Source organism: Pleurodeles waltl, chromosome 5, assembly GCF_031143425.1.
Source record: "Pleurodeles waltl isolate 20211129_DDA chromosome 5, aPleWal1.hap1.20221129, whole genome shotgun sequence".
Lineage (NCBI taxonomy): Eukaryota > Metazoa > Chordata > Amphibia > Caudata > Salamandridae > Pleurodeles > Pleurodeles waltl.
The window spans coordinates 1,074,386,502-1,074,410,495 of NC_090444.1; positions in this window are offsets into that span (position 1 = coordinate 1,074,386,502).

The window sequence follows — 23,994 nt, forward strand, 5'->3', positions numbered from 1 at the left end:
CTTTCTTGGGTAGAAGCACAATCATGGCCTCACATAGAGAGGAAGAAAGCAGTCCCTACTATCCTGCTCTGTTAACAACTTCCACTAATGTAGGGGTTATGACCACAGAGCAAGTGGAGTTGAATCCTATGAGCAACCCATCCAGCCTGGGAACCTTGCCCCAAGCCATCTCCTTTATTGCACACCGAACTTCTTGCACAGTAATATCAGCACCCAGTCACTCCATCATGGCAGGATCCAGGCCAGTGGGGAGGAACTCGTGATGTAACACAGTATGTCCGACTCAGACAAGGGAATCGACCCCAGCCAGTTTCTGCACTCCTCACCTTGCAGCCTATGGGGGCACTCCACATGGCCCAAACAGTGTGGCAGTACTCTTACACCTCTGCAGGTCCCAGCATAGAAGAAGCCATCATGGAAGGCCCATCTCCAGGATCAGGAGGCCTGAACGAGCAGTCTGGTCCCCCGTCACCAGGCCGATCCTCGAGATGATGGGGGAAAGAAAACTTTGGGGGTTATTCTAACTTTGGAGGAGGTGTTAATCCGTCCCAAAAGTGACGGAAAAGTGACGGATTTACCACCAGCCGTATTACGAGTCCATTATATCCTATGGAACTCGTAATACGGCTGGTGGTATATCCGTCACTTTACCGTCACTTTTGGGATGGATTAACACTCCTCCAAAGTTAGAATAACCCCCTTTGTGTTGAAAGCACATCCATAGGTGCCGCAGCCTATCCTGCCACACTATCATTGCTGGACACAGGCATGGCCCTGGTAAACTCAGTGATCTCTGCTTGACTATGAAGCCACCATGGTGTGGAGGAGAAGCTTGCGCTTAGTCTTCCGGGGTCCCCGTCAAGCAGGAGTACCTACTCCTGCAATCACCACTCCCACTGCAGCATCTGCAGTACAGGGGAACTCTGGATGTTGTCCGGCGCTTTGTGTGGCAACCAGGATGGGCCAGGGCTCGCAGGCTGGCGAGTAGCTCTCAGCATGTGCTGCCTGTAGCATGGCGGCTAGATCCCCCCCACGTAACTTAACATCACACATCATAACATATAACATTTTTGAAAATCAGTATTTAAGATTTTTCACATGATGAGTAAACTACCATCTCTGGCTCGTATCAAATTGTCTTTCAACCAGGATGTGTTCCTAAGACTCAATCTGGGATGGCAGAAGTAAAAGAGTTTCTGATCAGTTAAAGCACATGCCAAGGTGCCTTTGACCTGTAATAGCAACAACTGCCTAATCCATCATCTTAAATCAGATGGACAGATATGAACACCTTGTGAGGTGCTTACTAAGTTTTGCATTGCATTCTATGTGGCGTAGTCATTGAAAAAATTTGATAATTTGATGGCACAGTTGTCAGTTTGAATGTAAGCCACAGCACTCAGGGAGCAACAGTACAGCTGTTTTTAATTATGCTCCAATTTCAATTGGTGTAGTCTTGGATGTTCACTTCCATTGTGTTAAAATGGCATTTGATTAATTATACCAGATGCTTGTTGTCAGTGCGCAAGCCTGTGTCTCATTTACTTGCCCAATACGCGCCAACTACTCGGACTGGGAGCGGTGTATTTCCTGACTGACTTTGGTGCTCCTGATTGACCAATCTCTACTTTATTAAATCTCACACATTAGGGTGAAGCAGTAAACATTCTAAATAAGAATGACAGTCTAGGACTATAGTTTAAAGTATTACTCAAAGAATATATGTACAGAAAATACTTAAGCTAGACCATCAGTCAATTCAAGAACTTGTAACCAGGAAGTACAGGAAGAACTCAGTAAAGTTCAACAGGAAATCCAGCATTTATAGGAAAGGGAAAAAGTTGGTGAGCCTACTAACAGAGAAACAGTGCCTTTTATAGGACTTCAGAGAAAGGATTTCATACATTCAGTAGACCAATACATGATTCTCTAGAAAACGTGGAAGAAGAAACATTTTACTACAGAGCGCGTTCAAAGATTCTCTTACAATAGGATTGATTTCTTGTGCATTATAAACTACAATAAAAAAGATCCCACAACCCACCCCCAAAGAATTCTGAATCATCACATTCATGTATTTATTACAACGCAGTTGTTATCATTCTAGGATTCTTCTGTATGGATTCTTCTAATTCCTTAGTGGTAGCATAAAGTTTGAACTGCATCTCTTCAACTTTCACATCAACTCTCTTTCTTTTTCTTCCGCCTGTTGCTGACAGCTTCCTTATTCCAAATTTTAGCCCACCATTTGATGAAATTCCTTTACAAAATTTTAGGAAGAAGGGTATACATGCAATGCAAATTAGGGGTCAAAAGCAATTTTTTACTTCTACACCTACACTTCCTCACCATTCATCTAACTTAGCAAATCCCTTTTGAATAGACCATGATACAGAACCGATTCCTTCCCAGGAACCTGTTTCTTCTAATTCAATTAGTTCACAGGTATCATTGCAAATATTAACAACATAACTATTAAGCTGATCATTTATTTTAGGAATGTAAGCAAAACAATAGACTTGTGTTAATTACCTTGCAGTCTTTGATATCCTTGTTGAGAAGAATGTCTAAAGAAAGTTGATTTTCTATTATCATGTCACTCATATAAAGCAATTATTTATTAATAGCTGTTAGGGCTCCTGCTGTATTAGACGTAAGCCTGCCCAATAAGGCTGACAATATTCCAACCTTAACATAATTTAATGCTACTCCTGCTGAGAGTATTACTGCTCCAAAAGTATCACTGAGTTCCCGCTTAAAGCTGCGCTTGCTTGGTTTCACACGGCAATCAAGTTATGGAACTAATTCACTAGTGTGAGAGATTTTTGGAATGTCTAAAGCTGAGTAGTAACTACCCAATTGTGTGAAAACTGGAAATAAGCTGTCTTACCACACACATTGTATAACTGTTCAGTACTTACCTCTAATTCAGGAAAAGCTCTTCCTCCAACTAAATAACTATGCTCACATTCACTCCAATCCACTACCTCAACAGCCTCATTCCCTTCTTGTCTTCTTATCATACATAAAGTTCCCTTTTTGACAACAACCTTGGGAGCAGATCCTCTAGACTTCCCTTACCCTTTCGTGTAGTGTGTGCCTGGTGACTCTCTTGTATTCCTTCTCTTAATCTAGCCTTATTCTTTTGTTTAATTAATCTACAAACATTCTCTCACACTTGCTAATTTTGCAAGGTAATCAGGCATGCTACAGTTATAAGTACTCGCATTAATCACAGGGACAAAACTTTCATCACATACTCACGCCAACACCTTTGTTTAAAACCTTTGGAAAACGATAAGCATTTTTAGTAGACCACAAATACATATTCAATCCCTTCACAAATGGCAAAATGTCTTAAAGACTTTTCATAATCAGTATAAAACAATTTAATGCGTGCTGCTAATGGAATAGATTTAGAAAGATACTGCAAGAAAAGGGATTGGATTACGGCAAATGGAAGTATGCAATGCCCTCAGCTGCAGTGGCTGGAAGATAGGCGCATATGAAGCAGTCTTCTATCTCCATGATTCTAAAGTACTCAGTTAACAATTAAAAAAATACATGATAACTATAAAAACCTTCAGTGTGAAGGGCATGCGGAATCCTACTTTCATGCATTTCTTTGTGAGCAACAGGCTTATTAGTTTGATTCATAAATGCATGGGAAAGATTTTCCTCTAGCAAATACACATCTAACATATGCCCAACTACAAAAGCAGAAGTAGCAACTTCCAAAATTACAAACAGAATTTTTAAGTTTTGCTACGCCATGTTAGCTTATGTCAGATCGTGATGAATCTGTATCTTCGGTTGAAGTGTTATGTCCTTCTTCAACTATTCTAAAGTCACTACCCTTTCTCAAAATCTATGGTGATTTTTGTTCTGTGTTGACTGGATGCCTTAGGCTCTATAGTCCTCTCACTGTTTCCCTTATTATCTTTCCATCCTTTCCGACTCAGACAGCTGCTTGCATAGATCGAACCTTTAACTGTCTTTGACTCATCGAGGTTCATCAAGGTCTGTCAGACGTTTGTCAGAGTCAATGTGAATCCTGGTGAAGTATGTCTAATTGGGGCCTGAATAGTTGCCACTGCCCTTTCTCTCCCTTCTGGACCTCTTAGGAATCACCAAGACTAGACATTCATCACCAGTATCTTGTCATGCTGAATGTCATTGTTCCGCTAACTCACTAACTTCTTTTAAAGTCTCCGGTCTATTAGTATTTGTCAATAGTCTCTTTCTTCTGGTCCTAGTTGTTGTCCAACCGTCTTCCGTTGATGCCAGATTCACAGAGGTACTTATGATTTCCGGCTCGGATGAAGCTGACTCGCTTTTAGAGGCAGAACTTCCTCTGTCAACATGTCTCTTTGATTCTGATGCACAGCAATGTTGGTAACCAACATCATTTGGTATGGTCTCTTTCATGTTCTTTCAGGCATGACTTGCAAATATGCTTCTTCAAGTGAACCCAATCGCCAGAGCTCAGGTCATGACATGAAATTGTCACCCAGCTAGAGTGGTGACCTGGTGAGAATTAGAAAGTACCACATCGACCAATCCCTTACAGTATTCGAAGACCAGATCATCTGTGCAACATTGCAGTGCAGCAGCTACAACAGAGGGAATTCTCATGGTTCTCTTCATCAGAAGCTCATGAGGAGATAGTCCTGCTCGCCTGCATGGTGTGTTTTGAATGCACACCAGTTCCAGGGCAATTTCAGAGATGTTGATACACACGGTTTGGCCAAATTTGCTTCAATAATTCCATTTAGACTTTAAACTATGCCTGAGGTTTCTGGTCTATAGCTACAATGGTATCTCTAGTCTCTCCCTAAAATTCACTGAGCAACTACCTCACCTCATTCTTGAAGTGACTTCCGTGGGCTGATTCAAGATGAACTGGCATCCCAAAACGCGGGATCAACTCCTGCAAAAATAGTTTGGCAACAGTCAGACTGTACATCTCCTGGTAAGATATAATTTCATCCAACAAGAAAACGGGGATACAATGACCTCAACTGGTTACTTCGGGGCATCTCCACAAAGTCAATCTAGAGACAGGTAAAGGGACCATCAGATTTTCCTATATGGCTCATGGTCACTACAACCTTGTTCCCCACATCTTACTCCTGGCAGATCGCTCAATGCTGGCACAGATCTTCTGCTATTGTGCTAAGTGTGGATTATGCCAGTCCTGCTTAAATGTAATCACTATTCCGTCATGGTCCGCGTGTGTCAGTGCATTTGTTTGTCTCTCCACGGCTGGTAACATTGAATCTGAAAGTACAGACTTTCCCTCACTGATACTTAGTTCTCACTAGCATCCTTAACTCATCTCAGTCTATCTCGCCTAGCCTTTTTGAACTCAGAAGTTGTATGCTGCAATTCCCTCAACTTATTTGAAGTTTACACAGTGTTTAACACCATATTTGAAACGTGTTCTTCTTCAGCACTGCATGGCTCCTCCATGTGGCAGGTGCTCGACTCAACAGCACAATATCAAGAAATCTCATCTGCATAGCGGTTTGCTTCTAGTGATAAAGTCATCACCACTCTTATGTGCAGCACACTTCACCTCAGCAATTTCTTTCAGTAGCTGAAGAACGTCCAATAAATGTGAGACATATAACCCATTCTTGATGGGAAAAACAGAGGTTATAAATCCTCTCTGCGACCTCAATTGGCCAAAGTTGTGCACCACACTGAATCCATACTATCAGTGTAAATGGTGACTCATGAACCTTCTGAAGTGCAGCAAGCTCTGGTAAGGGCAATCAGTTTGTTATTAGTGCAGAGGTTACATGGCACAGGTAGGATGCTTCTACAACCCCACTCGGGTACAAACAGCATATACAACTCTTAAAATGGATGCATAGTCCGTCTCTCACACAAGAGCATCAACTAACAAGGTATGGTCAGATTCAAGGAGAGGGACATCTAGTATGTCTGGTCTCGGCTTTGTGCATAATTCGATAACACTTATGCAGTCATGATCAAACTCACTTTCCTCACCTTTGTCTGGGGTGGGCAATAAAGAAGGAGGTTTTAGTGTATCACACCTCCTTAATGAAACATTTTCTGCAGGCAAAATAGTTCTCTCATAGCGGGTTAGGCGGTCATTGGTGAAATGCTGAGTGTGAGTCATGAACATTTCATTGCAATGCATCACCTTTACAATTAGCAGGTGACCTATCACGATTACTTCAGTTTGCTGAATGCTTACACTGACCGCTGAGACCACTCTGAAACAACCAGGCAATTATGTGGCTACTTGATCATGAGTTGCTGAGAAGAAGGCCACTGGTCATTTGGCCTTCTCATGGGTCTGTGTCAACACAGATAATGCACATCCATATAGCTCATGGCTTTGGAAGTGGGTTTGCAGCTGTCTTTTCTGCAATAATCAACACATCCAAGCCTTTCAGCCACACAGAACCAACACAGTGCCCTCTGCGCATTGCTGATTCGACGACGACGCGGGACCCGACTGCGAAGTTTGACTACAATGCATAGTATTTATCTCAATAGAGTCTGATGCTGAGGTGGGACCTAACTGCGAGGCTCAACACCAATGCATCGACCAGACTGCGCAGATCAGAACCAACACATCACCTTCACACAGCTCGTCGACACTTGCTACATCCAAGGTACTCTTTCAAGGGGCTCTGCATGAGTCCCGTAGCTGGCCTGCCCTCCAATGTGGTCAGACCGAAATTTGGATTTACCCCAGCCTAGCGCAACCTCACGTAACCTCTTCGTGCTATTGGCTTCTAAGCGCTATTTTTCATTTATTCTTTAAACATTTATATCTCAACTTCTACTGATTGGAGTTTTGTCTTTTTGGTCTCATTTTACTCCGATAAATATTGTCTATTGTTCTAAAGGTGTGTGGAGTATTTTTGTGGTCTTTTCATTGTGTTACTGTGTGTGTGTTTTGCACAAATACTTTACATATTGCCTTTTAAAATAAGCATGACTGCTCTGTGCCAAGCTAACACAGGGTGCGCACAGGTTATCTCTAAGTGTGTATGTAGCTTACCCTGACTAGAAGTGGTGGTTTCTGCTTGTTCAGGGTGCATACTCCGAGAATAAGAAACCCCAGTTCTAACAGGGAGATACTTGGGTTCTCTGATGATATGTCTTACCTCATGCAATAGGTAGACAGGGAGTGAGGGAGGAAGTAGGGAGTTTGTCTCAGTATAACTTGGAGATGCACTAGCTTCTGGAATGGTCATGGTGACTGCGCTGTAGTCAGCAGCTATCTGAGCTGTAGCACCTGGTGCTGGTGCTGCATTGTTGGGAATGGCGTATCTTGCAGGGTGATCCCCAAATATTTTACCACTGACCTCCTGTTTTTGATCCTGTCCTGACTTTAGGGCTCTGAGCACTTTACCTCTGCTGAATGTATACATGGTATTGGTGATTGTTATATCATGATTATCATATTTGATTTACTAGTAAGTCCCTAGTATAGTGCACCATGTGTGCCCAAGGCCTGTAAATCAAATGCTACTAGTGGGCCTGCAGCACTGATTGTGCCACCCAAAGGGGTAACCCTGTAAAATGTCTCAGACCTGCCACTGCAGTGTCTGTGAGTGCAGTTTTAAACTGTCATTTTGACCTTCCAAGTGCTCCTACTTGACAGGCCCAAACCTTCCCTTTTACTATGTGTAAGTCACCCCTAAGGTAGGCTCAACGCAGCCCCATGGGCAGGGTGCAGTGTATTTGGAAGGTGGGGCATGTACTGGTGTGTTGTACATGTCCAGATAGTGAAATACTGCTAAATGAGTTTTTTCACTATTGCAAGGACTATCTTTCCCATAGGGTAACTTGGGGATTGCCTTGAAATATCTTTTAAGTGTAATTTCCCATTGTGAGCAGATAGATAAATTGAGTTTGGGGTCTCTAAACTCACAATGTAAAAATACATCTTTTGATTAAATTGGTTTTTAAATTGTACGTTTGAAAATGGCAGTTTTAGAAAGTTGGCATTTTCTTGCTTAACCCTCTGTGCCTGGCTGTGGAATACACGTCTGGGTCCGGATGACTGTTGGGCTTTTTGGGAATTCACTCCAGACAGTCACACAAAGGGAGCTGAGGTGTGCCCTGCATTCTAGCCCAGGGTCTTCCTGGGCTAGAGTGGTGGGAGAAGCTGACACTTTCACCTAAATAGGGCTGTGCTTGTCCTTACACAAAGCAATCTCCAACCCTCTAGAGTGTATCTTTGTCCAGGGCAGGAGAGGTAGGGTCTTGTGCCCTACAAAGACTTTCCTTTGAAGTTTGCCTACCTCAAAGGCAGAAATGGCTATAAGCACTGGGCCTTTGACCCCACAAAGTTAAAATCCTTCTGGACTGAGGACATTCTGCCAGGAAAAAGCGCTAGATGCTGTAGGAGGGACTGCCACTCTGCCTGTTTCATTGCTGTGCTGGCCTGCTGCTTGCTGCTTCTGTCGTGGGAGTGAAAGGACTGGACTTTGCTTTCTACATCCTGCTTCCAAAGGTTCTCCAAGTGCTTGAACTGAGCTTGCCTCCAGCTAAGAAGTCCCAGGGACATCAAAGACCTCATCTGCCAGCTTCTGGGCTCTCTCGCTGAGAGTCCTGACTTGCCAAGGGGTGCCACATCGAGCTCGTGGACCCTTGGGAGTGAGTTCTGGTGTAACCAAAAAGAAAGAAGCACATCAAGTCCAGAGCGGCTTTGGGACCGGTGCCGCTGTCCGACTCTTTGCCGCTGCCTGCACCGGAGCCATCGTCCCCACTGAGTGCAACAACCACAACTGATGCCACAGGCTTGATGTCGCTGCAGTGGCTCTGAAGTCCTGCCAAAGTGTGAGTCCCAAGTGCTGTGTCACCGACGCCCGTGGCACCCAGATCCGACTCCACTGCAGCACCTGTGGCCCCACGGTGTGATCTCAACACAGCAAAGTTGATACTCGTGTCTTGACCTGTTGGATTCATTGGCCATGCATTGGGTAAGGAACTGATGCTTTGCTGCCAACGTCCCATCACATCCCATGCAACCATAAGGAACCGACGCCTCACCTCCCCTACCTGGCACTAAGGAAACAACATTCGCACAATAGAAATGATATGTCCCCATCTTAGTGTAACTGACAGTACCCCACAGTACACCTCACCCTCGTAGACAAATGTAATAACTCAACAAATCTAACTAAGGTACCTCTCTACAACCTTTGCCGGACATGTAAACAATTCTTACACTGCAATTTTCAAAAGTCAAAAAACATAGTAAAAATTGCATTAACTACCATCCACATAAGTCCAAGATCTAATGGCATGTAAAAGCTGAAATCAAAGTTCATCCACTACATTTCACCACACATTGTTTCAAACTCAAGTCCCAACATTCACTGTTTTGTGCCTCACTTCTCATCTGGTTTTCATGCATACACAAATCCCTATTGATACTCAGATTGTTCTTACCAGGTCAAGGAAAGAGCCACCTCGTCACCCTACGATCTTCAAGAACCAGAATCGGGTTGCGCTGGGTCAATATGAATCTCAAGGCAAAAAGTCCTAAACTATGAAGGTGCAGTAATCGGTTCTGTGTTCAATTCATCTCATCTAACTAGGTCCAAGCAGTACTGGACAGATCCACTAGGAATCATGGGCCAGATGTACCAAAGGATTTTACCCATTCTGTGTCTATGGGAAAAAGCTTTCGTACATATGGCCCCATGTTCTGCTACCAGATCTATTGGCGTGCAAGCCTGAGTCTCATTTATTTTCCCCAATGAGTGCCAACTACGTGGACTGGGGGCAGTGTAGTCCCTAACAGACTTTGGTGCTCCCTAATGGACCGATCTCTACTTCATTAAATCTCACACATTAGGTTGATCAGTTAACATTCTCAATAAGAATGAAAATGGCAGACAAAGACAAAACTTTAGTTTTACTCAAAGAAACAGAAAACAGAAATATATAACCCAGACCAATCAGTCAATTTAAGAACATAATCATGACGTGCACGAAGACCTCAGTAAATTTCTATAGAAAATCCAGCATAGATTTGCCTTTTAAGAAAGGGAGAAAATTAGCGAGCCCACTAACAGAGAAATAGGACCTTTTATATGACTAAAGACAAAGAATTTCATACATTCACATCACCAATACATGATTCTCAGAGTATGTACCAATATAAAACGAGCAAGAAGGAACATTTTACTACATAAGACATTCAAAGATTCTCTCACAGTTCAACCACATTAGAATCAGATGCTCCCAGAGTTTACTCAGGTTACATGACTTGTTACATAGTATGTTATGCGGTCTGGTACAGTTAGTTTGTATTTGATTAGGTACATTGAGTTGAATGTGACTGGCAAAGTCTTGGTCTTCTCAGTTTAAGCCCACAATTCTTTATTACAGTGAAAAACAAACAGCAACAGTTATCACATGATACATGACGATGTCCCAAACATAATGGAAGAAAGCACAAATTTGTCTTAAGTTAGCGTGAGCCTGATTTTTTGTGTATTGAACACTAAAATAAATAATAGATCCCACAATGTGCAGTCCAGGCCTATGATCATTGCTGCACTAAAGGTGATTCTTGGTTACTTAGGAGCAGCAAGTAGGGTGTTTTACCTCAATTTTGTGATAGAATCATTGACGTTCCAAAATATCAAATGATGTCTTTCTCTATATGTCAAGGTTTCAAGGTAGATAGATGAGAAGTTAGGAACAGTAAATATGCACTTCCCTATATATGGCAGACGATATTGTGACATTAGAACAGAACATTGGATCAGGTGGGAAAACATCAGCCTAATTACTCTCAGAGAGGGGGTGTGCTGGGGTTTCTGTGCTGCCCACAAATATTAAGAAGCACTGCTTCCTGAAGCTCTATATATAGGACAAAAGTAGCAAAATACACTTCTGTTTACCCTTCCATCCTACACCCCCCCTACAAAATTAAGCTTTACATTCGGTCTGTGATGTGGGAGAAGGGGGGGGGAGAGAAAAATGAAATGTAGTGGCGTCACCACTGGTAAACCCAGAGAGTCCCAGCATTCCGCTGCAGATTTAGGCCCTCGCCTCAAAGCCACAGACCATTGGATTGTTGCCCCCATCTGTTCTCGAAATTTCTCAGGGCCAGCCACACAGCAGATGTCCGTCACATGATTAGTTCCAGGATAAGCCAGTCAAAGGTCAGGCTCGCAGCAAAGATCAATTTAAGGCAGAGGTTTTGCACGGGCTGTTAATACTCTATGGTTTCCATGTCAACCAGGGCTGCCAGACGAATGAGGCACAAACTATCAATGCATCATCCGGAAGGTCACTTATTAGAGGAAAGTTATACGCTGAACTTTATTAATAAGCAGGTTATCATGCTACATGGCATCCTGCCTTCACGCCGGCTTTAAGAATAGTGAGGGTGACAGCCTGCAAATGATCTTCCACTTAATCTCTGGAAAATGTATCTGTTAGGAAGATGCCAGAGGAATGTGTATTCAGCTGCTTCATGAGCTTCCGAACATCAACATTTGAAAACAAGTACGAGGGACTGAAATGACGTAATTTCGTCTTCTAGCACACATAACCAGTTGTGTGATGGTTTCATGTTCTTAAAATACAGTTAGGAAGACGAAGAAAGAAGTGAGAATCTGATTACGCAGGATAGCTTTTTTTAATTTATATTTTGTACACGTACTGTATATATACGTCAACAGACTGTGTAATAAAGCGATTCACTGGGGATTATTCCCAAAGGCATCTTGGAGTACGTACAGGAGTACTCCTGCAGTGCTTCCTTATGTACCGTTGCATGCTTTTTTGAAATGGCCCCAGAAAATCTTAAAATGGGAATAAATTAAATTACTACAAAAAAGTGCTTGGCGGTTGCCAGTAGGCAGTTATAATTAGGACCTTGTTTCCATAAGAAAAACGTTTTTTGTTTTGCTCATAACTTTGGTGCCTATTGGGGTGATCCATCAAGCGAGGACCAAGAAAAAGAGGGGTGGGAGTCCCAAAACACATTTTCCCAATGCATTCTCCCATAGGGATTTTGAACACGAGTACAGCCCGAACCACTGAACCGAATTCCACCAAATTTGGCAGAAAGCTAGACCTTGGTCCAGAAAGAGTGAAGTTTTGTAAATTGGTGTAAATCCGTTTAGTAGTTTAAGAGTTATTAAAGAAATAAGATTCATGCACATCTAGGGACACAGATCCACAACAAGGCCTGATTGGCTGGCTGCAACCTGAAATGAAAGTTTTGGCTGCCATTTTCTACACCAGGACTTGGTCCCAGGAAGCAGATATAACATATGAAGTTGAATGAAGGGGTTAGCGTGGAAGTACCCTGACCCATGGGTGCGATGTAGGGGTCTGTAAGAAACCCCTCATGGGGACACATTTGCAAAAAATGTCTGTTGCATGTACATGAGGATCTGCAGATCCACTGCTGCGCTCTGTGCGGCCCCCTGTGTAACTCCATGATGGATCTGTAGATCCTGAGCTCAATCAAAAAAACGCATACAGCCATTCACAGACCCATCCACACACTCACTGAAGCCCCCACACAAACACTCTGAGAACAATTCATACATCGATATAGCCACTCACACACCACTCACATGCCCCCACAGCCACTCACCCATACAGCCGCTCACACAGCCACTCACATACATACAGCCACTCACACACCCAGTCACAGACCCACTCAACTACTCACACACCCACTCACAGACTCATAAAGCCACTCAAACATCAACTCACACACACATACAGTCACACACACTGACTTATATACTCACTCACACACTCACCCACACACAGAACAACACATGCTTTCACAGACCCAGAAAACCACTGACACACCCACTCACAGACCCCACAGCCACTCACATACCCATCCAGCCACTGAAACACCCACTCACAGACCCACAAAACCACACAAACACCCACTCACAGAGCCATATAATCAACCCCCATGCAGACAGCACACCCATGCAGCTACTCACCACCCATTCACATACCCACTCACACATTCATACACCCACTCACAGACCCACAAAGCAACTCACACACCCACTCAGAGACTCACACAATCACATATGCAATCACAAACCCACACAACTACTCACATACCCATACAGCTGCTTACACCCCCGCTCACATAATCACGCACACACTTGTACACCTATCATAGACCCACAAAACCACTCACACACCCACTCAGAGACCCACACAATCAATCACATATATCAGCTCACACACACATGCAGTCACTCATACACCCACATACACACACATACATCCACTCAGACACCCACTCACATACTGACACACTCAAATACCCATTCACAGACCCACACAGCTACTCAGAGTCACTCACCGACCCAGAAAGCCACTCACATACCCATTCACAGACCCCACAGCCACTCATACACCCATCCAGCCACTAAAACACCCACTCACAGACCCACAAATTCACTCATACACACACTCCCAGACCAACATATGTGAGAAAGGGACACTTTTGACATGGTAGTCACCCGCTTTTTGCTTGGAAAATGATGTGGATTCAAACTGTAAGTGCCCTGGGCCCCTGCAGAACAGTTTCCCAGCACCAGGACTCTTTCCCCAAAACTGAACTATGTATTGGCACTTCAGCCACTCTTGTAAGTCCCTAGTAACATGGTACCCCTGGTACCTAGGGCATGGGTACTGGAGATGGCCCCTCAGAGTTGCAGCACCAATTGTGCCCCTCTGAGGCCCCCACCAGCCTCATGCAAACTGCCATTGCAAGTGCATGACCAGGTGTAGTTAAAAGTTTCAAACTCGACATGGCACTCACCAAGAGTGCCATACCTACTAACACTGCATGCAATATAGGCAAGTCACCCATCTGGCAGGTCTTGTAGCCTTAAGGCAGGATTTAATGCATGTGAGGGCATATGTGTGAATGAGCAAATATGCCCCTACTGTGCCTTTGCAAAACTGTAAGACACAGTAAGTGTACAGGGAAGCCATAGCAAATGCATGTGCTGGACACTAGTCCTTACAAGTTCCCCAGCTACATGGTGGCCTCTCTGAATAAAGGGTTGTTTGGTATCCAACAAATCAGAATAATACGTCCATACTAAGTGTTGGATTTATTATAAAATGTACCCAGAAGGCACTTTAGAGGTGCCCCCTGTAAAACCTAACAATCGTGGTTTGGTTGCTGACTGTTTTTTACCAGCCTACCACCACCAGACAGAAGTCTAGACTCCTGGGGTAAGAGCCTCTGCTCTCAGGAACCAAAACACAAAGCCTTTCCTTTGTGGAGGTGTTACACCACCTCCACCAAGGCAGGCACCCTGGCCCAGCATTCAGCTTCAAATGCTTTTCCGCCTTTGTAATAACACCGCTATCCCCAGCCTGCACTTCCCCTTAGGTGTGCCAGAGGAGGTGACCCCTCTATTTTATTTTCCTCCATCATGCATGGCAGGTAAATAGGGTTAGGGATGTGACCCCTTCCCACAGGAGGTAGTCACATAGTGGGTGCAGACACCATAAGGTAGGTGGCCCATTGGCGACTACCAGGTACTCTCTTTAACGCCCAATAAATGCAGTATTTAGTGGGCATCCCTAGACCTGCAGATTCGATGGACACAAGAAGTCCAGCGACAAAGAAGACTGAAGGCTCGAGAACAGAAGTCCTGCTGCAAGAAGAAAAAGGTGCCAAATGCTGCTTGCTCCACCCAGGACTCGACAATGGCCGCTGAGGGGTCGGCTGGACATCAAACAGACTCTAAGAAACCCCAGAGGACGCCCAACCTTCTGAAAACAGCCCAGAACCTCTCTTTGAGTAAAGGCATTACTCCCTGCACCCTACAGGTAAGAAATCTCAGAGGACCTCCAACCTTCTGAAAATCACCAAGAACCTCCATCTAAGTGAAGGCATCACTTCCTGCACCCTGCAGGCCAGAAACCTGTTAAGTCCAGTTCACTGACCGGCCAGTGACCAATGAACCAGACAGAGCAGCCTGACCAAATTCCACCCAATGGACCCAAAGGTCAAACCCTACCGGTCTGCCACATTTAGTGGCACTGCAATCTCCAGTGGCTGAGATGTGCTATTGCCTGGGGTACTGGACTCCCAACATTAGACACCCAAAAGAAAAGTCCACTCCTGACTCTCTGAGGACCAGAAGAAAGCACCAGTCAAGGGACTTCAGGACATCCACCAACCACCCCCTAGAGTGGCCCTGCTGACCTGCAATCCACCCTCAAAGTGACCTCCACCTGGCTCCAAAACTCCTTGATGCACGACTCTTTGGTGACCTATCTGCACTGCACCCGGCCTCCCTGGACCCTGCATCAGAAATTCAGCTGTGCTGTAGTGGTCCTTAAACCATTGCATCCGCTACACTCCAAAGGGACCCCCAGGACTTACCATTAAGTCCACCTGTGCAGTCTGTTTCCAAGTGGTCCTCTTCTCCGCTCTGCATCAGCTCCAAGACTTTCAGCCACTGCTCCCAGTTAACCAGGAGCTGCCCAAACTTCTTTGGCTGGCCCACAGGACATCTCAATGAGCTCCACCTAAAAATAGAAGGTGACCCTTCTGAGAGCATTGCCTGATTTTATATGCATTCTTAAAGTTCTCCCCATTGATTCCTACAGTGCGTAATTATCCACAAAAAGACTATTTTTGCTAAACTTCGAAAAATCATAACTTAAAAGTACTTACCTGATTTTGATGAGCTTGGTCTTAAAAGTTTTATAAAAATCTGAAGTATTTTAGTAAATTGGTCTCAAGTTATTCTTTCGAGTGGCTGTCCACATTTATTGATACTGTGAGTACAATAATTGCTCAGCACAGCTCCAAGATAAGCCTAACTGCTCGCCCACACTACCACAAAAACAGAGCATTAGGTGATCTGTTTTTTGCCTCTGGAAATCAAGTTGGGGATTCTTGGGCTCTCTACACAGTGTACTTCATTTTTGCACACTATATAAAGAGCCAGACCCCTGCAACATAATCAATCACATGTGCAGTCACAGACCCACACAATCACACACACCCATATGGCTACTCACACCTCCACTCACATACACACTCACACACTCATACACCAACTCACAGATCTACAAAACCACTCACACATCTACTCAGAGACCCACACAGTCATACACATATGCAGTCACAGACCCACATGTCAGGAATCCCCAAGGTGCCTCCTGCGTTATCTGTCAGCATCCCCAGGGATTAGGGTTAAATCATATCTCAGTTCTTGGTTAAACCTTCATGTTTCTAAGTAAACATAATGTGCTGTGTTACACAATTGGTTTTATCAATGCTTGTTTTACAAATGCTTGTTTGCTAATGTGAGCAGGTGTAGACATGTGCTTCTAATTGGGTGTGGTGACTCATCCACATGTGGAAACTCAACTGCTTTCCTGATTGACCATAAATAGCAGAGTGAAGCATGCTTCCCTGCTTGGCTTTGTTTTGCTTCCTGGTCTCAGCATCTGATTTTGGCAGTCTAGCCCCTGCTGTTATCCTTGTAATCAGGACTTTTGAGGCAATTCTTTTCTTCGTTCCTGTACCAGCTGACACCAGGCATTCCTCCAGCACTCCGGAAAAGACTACAGCTAAGTGACTAGAATTCTCCAGGGAGTTTGTTCTTTGAGAGTCATGCTTTCCTAGAGCAGCTGGTGTATTTCAGACCTCATATTTTTGCAGAGTGCTTATCTTGAAGAGACAAATGCATTTCTGTACATTCTACATTATTATTGTAGTTACTTGCCTAAATGTGCTTCAGGAAATCTGCTTGAGCTCAAGTACTACAAAAAGTGACTGTGCAATTTTAAAAGAGCATTTACGTGACTTTTCTTTCTCTAATAGCATAACTCTTGATTTAAATTGTGTCATTCATGCCTGTGTTTCCGGTTTAAGGAATTCGCTTTTGAAGGGTTTTTCACACACACAGTGAAACCAAATCAAACTGTGCCACCCTAACTGTTTAAACCCAGAGTGGATATTTGTATATCTTGGATTGTTTTTGTTCCTTTCAGTTTAACCGTATGCATGTAAGAAAGTTATATGTGATATATTTAATGCCCTTGTTTGTCTTTCTTGTGCATGATAAGTGCAACCACAGTTCTAATTGTAGTGTGGAACAGGGCATCACTGTGAAGTCAGCCCTAGTGTCTCAGTATTTATTGTTATGGTACTCAGTTTGGGTTTTTGGTAATGCAGTATTAGTAATTGTGCCAACAGTTACTATTATCCAAGAAAAGTGCTGGAGCATCCCAGTGTTCTTCTACCGCTCCCGTGCCCATATCAGAAAGAGAGACTCAGTTTCTAGGAAGTTGAGTGCATTAACTCTACTATCACTCTGTCAACAACGACCTGCCCCCCCAAAGATAGTGGGTGCCTGGCTGGACTGGCAAGATGTGGCAGTGTTTTGTCTCTTTCTCTTCCACTCCCTCTTTCCTTTTGGGACACCTGCCAGTGTTTCTGTTTCCACCAGGAAGTGCTAAGAGGTGTTCCAGGAGGTGGGGGGGGCATACCAATCACCCCTGCAGACATCCTGCTTTCCAGGTGAGTGGCCCATCTTGACACACATAACCACTTATCAGGCCCATAATGCCACTCACAACCTCACTCTCATGTCCACTCATACACCCACTCACAGACCCACAAAACCACTCACAAACCCACTCACAGACCCACATAATCAACCACATAGGCGTCACAGACCCACAGAACAACTCACTCACCCATACAGCCAGTCATACTCCCACTCACAAACCCACACAGCCACTCCCACACCCACTGACACATGCATACAGCCACTCACTCACCCATACAGACACATACACAGCCACTCACACACAGACACTCACACACCCATTCATAGACCCACACAACTACTCACATACCCACTCACAGACCCATAAAGCCACTCACACACCCTTTCACATGCATAGTCACTCACACACCCATTTACACACATATGTTCCCACTCACACACACTCTCACACACTTACTAACACTCACATACCCACTCAGAGACCCACACAGTCACCCACACACCCACTCACAGGCCTCATACGCCCACTCACAGCCCCACAACCATTCACACACCCGCTCACCCACTGTTAGAAATATGGTCTCTAGTTGGCAGAGGTATGCATCCTGTCCAAGTAGGGACCACAGTCCTAGTCAGGGTAAGTCAGATACACTCCCTAAATTAACCAGTGCTGACCCACTGGTGTCTTGGCACAGAGCATTCAGGCTTAACTTAAATGGCAATGTGTAAACTATTCGTGCAACACTCTTAAAATACAGTAACTCAATGAAAACACCACAAAAATACTCCACACAGGTTTAGAAAAATGGAGAATATTTATCTGAGTAGAGCAAGACCAAAAGTATTTAAAACATCTAAGAAGTAGAAGTTGAGACATGAATTTCTGAAGATTAAATGTGAAAACAGTGCTCGGAAGTTGCTAGTGGTCAAAAGGTTACTTGAGCTCACGAGGGACCAGCGCAAAGTCAACATCCAGGCCAACTGCAAAGGAGAGTAGGCTGGCTACAGAACCCATGCAGGGTCCACTGAAACAGTATCTTTAGAATAGCAAAGCATCGGTGAAGAGGAAACGATATGTCAGTTTTCCTGCCACACTCCGGACACTGAGTCGTTGGTGGGCTCCAGGAAAGTCAATGCAATGTATTGTCGGTGGGCTGTGCAGAGCGTCATCATCAAGCCATGTAGACTGTGAATCTGCTGTCATCGGGCAGCCCCTGCATCAATGGTGCAATGCAACAATTTTTCTGCAGTACTCGGAGTCATGCATCGCATTTTGATAGTTTTAGCTGCAGAACCCACTTCTGAGGTCCAGGACTGGAAAGGGACATCTTAGAAAAGGGTAGGACTCACAGATGACAGAGTCCAGCAGCACCAGGAGAGTTGCTTGAGACTGCAGAAGAACAGGGTGCAAGCCAGCAAGCCCTTGGGGACAGTCTGGTTCATCAGAATGGGTCCAGTCGTAGTCCTCAGCATGGCACAGATCAGCAGGCAGCAGGGAAGCTCAGCAATGCTGAGTAGGAGCTCCTTGGAACATTCAATCCAGGCAGAGTAGCAATCCTTACAACACAGCAGTCTTTACTCCACCAGAGTTCTTCCCATTTCCAGTAGTTATCTAATTTCAGGGGGTCAGAAACCTAGTATTTATACAGAAAAAGTGCCTTTGAGGTGAGGGACGGTTTCAAAGAATCTCTCTGAAGGTCATAGGTCCCCCTTTCAGCCCAGCCCTGGCTCCAGACTTTCCGTGGGGGGTATTCAGCCCTTTGTGTGGGTTCAGGCTACTACTCTTTGAAGTGCAAGTGTGAGGCCTTCCCATCGTCCTCCCTACGAAGACCCATTAGCATGCAGATGAATGCAGATGCAGTTGAGTATCCTGTGTTGTGAGTGTCTGGAGGGAATTTACAAATGTAGCTGTCACCCAGTCCAGGCCTGACGTGTATTGAAGACATGTTGTCAGGTACACAGGGCAGTGAGGGTAGAAAAATGCCCACTTTCTGAAAGTGACATTTCTAAAATAGTAATAATAAATCCCACTTTACCAGTAAAGAGGGGTTATCATTACCATTCCAATGATATGAAACCTCATGCAGCTACTCCTTACTGATTAGGAATTACAGCTAAAAAGGTTTCAAGGAATTCCCAATGCTGGCCTGTGAGAGGAGCAGGCCTCACAGTAATAAAAACAACTTTGTGAGTTTAAATGGCACCATGCCTGCTGGGCTACCCAGGGCCTACCTTAGATGTAGCATATGTAATAGAAGAGAAGTTTAAGGCTTGGTAAGAAGGTTTAAATGGCAAGTCAAAGTGGCAGTGAAACTGCACACACAGGCTCTGCAGTGGCAGGACTGAGACATGTTTACAGGGCTACTTAAGTGGGTGGCACAATCAGCGCTGCAGGCCCTTTGGATTAGCATTCCCTGGGTATATGGTATACCAGTTAACAAGAGAATTACAAGTAAAATAAATATGCAAATTGTGAATACCCCAATATTACCAGTTTTAGGGGAGAAACACATGCACTTTTGCACTGGTTAGCAGTGGTAATGCCCTCAGAGTCCTAAGGCCAATAAAAAGATACAACTAAAAACAGGAGGTGAAAGACAAAAAAACTGGGGTACGACCACACTAAGGATGACAGGTCTAACACCCACCCATCCATCCACTCATACCCCCACTCACACACTCATATACCTACTCACAGACTCACAAAACTACTCACACCCCACTCAGAGACCCACAGAGTCACACGCACACAAACATCCACTTACATACTCACACACCCACAGAACCACACAACCAGTCACTAACCCACTCACACGCCCATACAGTCACTCACACATCCACTGAGAGAGTGATATAGCCACTCACCTCACAGATGTACTCACACATCAATACAGCCAGTTATACACAGTCACATACCCACTCACAGACTCACACACCCATTCACAGACCTATATAGCCAGTGACACACCCACTCACCCACCCATTCACACCCTCAAAAACGAAGTCCCAACACACAGAATCATTCATACATCCACGCACAGACCCATACAGTGTCTCACACGCCCACTGTACTAAATGTGTTGTTATTTTGAATAAGTGTTTTTGGTTGGGAACAGATCTGCAGGTCTATCGCAGAGCCCACAAATGTTGCTGTTTTGTATTGAAAGTGTCCTTTTGGTTTGGGGATCTGCAACAAACCCCTGGATCCAATTGAGGAATTAAAAAAACAGAATTTGAAAGGAAAATGTTTAGGAAAAAGTTTGGCTCTGAAAAGTGCCTTTGAGTTTATGATGTGTATAAAACTATTACACATAGAGGAGGATGTAGTCTTTCAAGTTGTTGAGAAACACCCTGTTGCCTCTATCTGTGAAATGGGCTCTGTCTTTTCAATATATTGCATTCGTATAAAAGCTTAAGTAGTTATGAAATATAGAGTCAATGTTGTGCTCCTTGGGGAATGCAGAAACAGTTTTATTGACATGATTCCTGGATTCTATATCTGTAGACAAAATTTGGTTGACCACTGCCACTTTGGTTTTTGGCCAATATTTGAGAATGTGGGAAAAGTATCATAAATTTCCCAAAGGTATCCTTCATTAGGATTTACAGTCCTACCCCAGTAATTGTGAGGTCTGGATGTTGGCAATCGGCAATGCTTTCAACGGAAGGCAGAAATTGATGCCACTTTAACCCTCTCTTTCCATCCCAAGTCATGTCTACATTAGGTAAACCTAGGTCCCTGTCAATGCCACACTTTCTAGCACTTTCTCTGGCTGAAAACACAAAACTATGGCCCACAATTCACACTCTGACGATTTTGGAGAGAAACAGGAATAGCACACAGGAAAGAGTTGTAGCAAAATGAGGCAGTTTTGAAGATGAAAGGCAGTCAAAATGATGGACAGCACCTAAAATATAAAAGAACACATTTGACTAAATGTTGGAGATGTGCGGAGAACTAAAATTAGGTAGTCATTTTAGGAAAAAAGTAACTAACTCTGTGACTGGCTTTGAAAAAATAAAAAAAGTTATGTTGTTTGGGATACGCTGGAATTGCAAACAGTCAACCACACCTGCTACAGTTTAATTTGGAGCTAGTATGCTGCTCAGAGAAAGACTTGTGATTTTCTGACCTAGGGCTAGCATAGAGTACTTTAAACATGGCTACTATGTAAATGGAGCTAAAACAGTGTGGGGGCAAGGGAACAAAAGAGACTGCACTGTAAATCTCAAAATCAGAGTGGGGTACACATATTACTCATTAAAGAGTGTTTGACGTGTAATTGAGTATTTTTTACAAAGTAAAATATACATGTAATCATTAACATCAGATTGCTAAATGATTTTAAGGGCTTTGGTGTAGATCAACAGATCCACAGCAAGTTTACTCTGGGGCATGCTGAGTGTCACAACAGATTTGCCACAAAATACTATCAAATTAGGGTTCTTCACAGGAGACTTAAGAAGGGTTAAAAAAATGCTGACCATTTAGAAGTGGTATAACAAAATTAATACTTGAAGCCTCTCATTTGCTAAGTACAGCAGTATTAATGAGAGGAAAGGGGAAGGGTAGCTGTTATTGGTACTTTTGTACTGAGAGTAGAAGGGCGTGCTATATTTCTGACTTGAGATTTGCACTAAAAAGAGATATCAAGTGATATTAAGAGAAGAGTTGGAGAACAGCAAAGAGATTTTACTAATATGTGAATTAGGGTGTACTATAAAAAACTATATTAAAAAACATGTGTACTTTACAGTACATGGGAAAATAGAAGGGAATTTAGATGAGGACATTAAGTAAAAATGTAGTGACCAGGAAAGGAGAAAGGGGAATTGGTATACTGAAAATATAGCTGTGAGAAAACAGGGCTGATTGCAGAGGCCCCATAACTTTTTGCCCCCATTTTCCTCTTTTTGCTGGTGTTTTCCTGACTTTGATGGTGCCCTGGGTACTGCTAACCAGTCCCAGGGCCTGTGCTCTGTGTAAAATGGATATGCAAATTAGGCTAATTATAATTAGCTAAGTTAACCTACCTATAAGTCCCTAGTATATGGTAGGGCATGTAGGTTTAGGGACCACAGCATAGGTGGTGCACACCTAGGTGCACTGCTGAGGTGCCCAGTGTCATTTTAAAAGCAAGCCTGCCTTGCTGGCTGCTTTTAAATTAAAGTTATATGCAAATTCGACTTTGGAATTAAAGGTACTTCCAAAGTCTTAAACTACCTTATTTTTACATATAAGTCACCCCTAAGGTGTGCCCTATGTGCCCCTAGGGCTGGGTGCCATGTAACTATAAGCAGGGACTTTATAAAAATAGATTTATAAGCCCTGGTGAGGTAAAAACAGCCAAATTCGTTTTTCCCTCATTGAAGTAAATGGCCTTCATAGGCTAGAATGGGCAGACTTTATTTTACATTTTAAAGTCTCCTTAAATGTTACATACCAAGAATTTGGTATCAAATTGATTGTTGTAATAAATCCTACAACTTCCAGTTGTTGGATTTAATATAACTTGTCCAGGTAAAAAGTTTAGACTTTACCTAAAAAGTTGCCAATTTCAGCTCTGCATTGTTTTTGCTGCTGTGCTCTGATTGGCCAGCCTGCAACAGCTTCTGCCAGGCTACCTTGATGAGGTGTGAAGTGGCCTGACTTCACACAAAGGAATGTGCTTGGGGGAGAGAATCTCCCCTCAGCAGATGGTGAGGCAGGAAGGGGGAGGGCTGCCAAACTGGTCTTCAAAGGCAGAGAAGGACATTTGCAGCACCCAGCAACACCCCCACATCCTGCAACCCCAGACAATTAGGTGCCCCCTTGATTAGATTAGGAGAGGGCAGGAGAGGGGTGTGTTTATGATTTTTAGCCACACCAGTGGGTGGGCTCAGCCAGATGTAACCTCCAAAAATCAGATTCATCCATGTTGGATTTTTAGAGACTGTTGCCTTCTGGGATGGATTTTTGCCACACTTCCCAGGAAGTGGTCATCACAGGGGGACGACCCTGTCCCTGATTGGAGAACCAGGGCCCCCCTGCTTTTCACCCAGGAGCAAGGATAAAACTGGCAGACCTGCACCCACGCCTCAGATCCCCTCCAGAATTCAACAAGAAAGGAACTAAAGAAGAAGGTGGACTGCCCTGCTGGACCCCTGGCCTGCACCTGGACCCTGCACTCAGAAGGACTGCACCAGCTGCACACTTGGGCTTCACCACAAGAAGGACTTTGCCTGGCTTCAACTGGTTCAAGGAGGGACTCCCTGTTTGCTACAGGTGAAAAATTGCTAAACCAGAGACCCCTGCACCAACTCCTGAAGAAAGCGACCAGCTGACCACTGTCCAGTGGCCAAAAAGGAGTTTGCGCCAGGTGCATTCTGGGAGTTGAAGTTCGCACCCCCCAAGGACCATCACAGAACTTCTGGACCCTTGGGGTGAGCTGTGGACCCCAAAAGA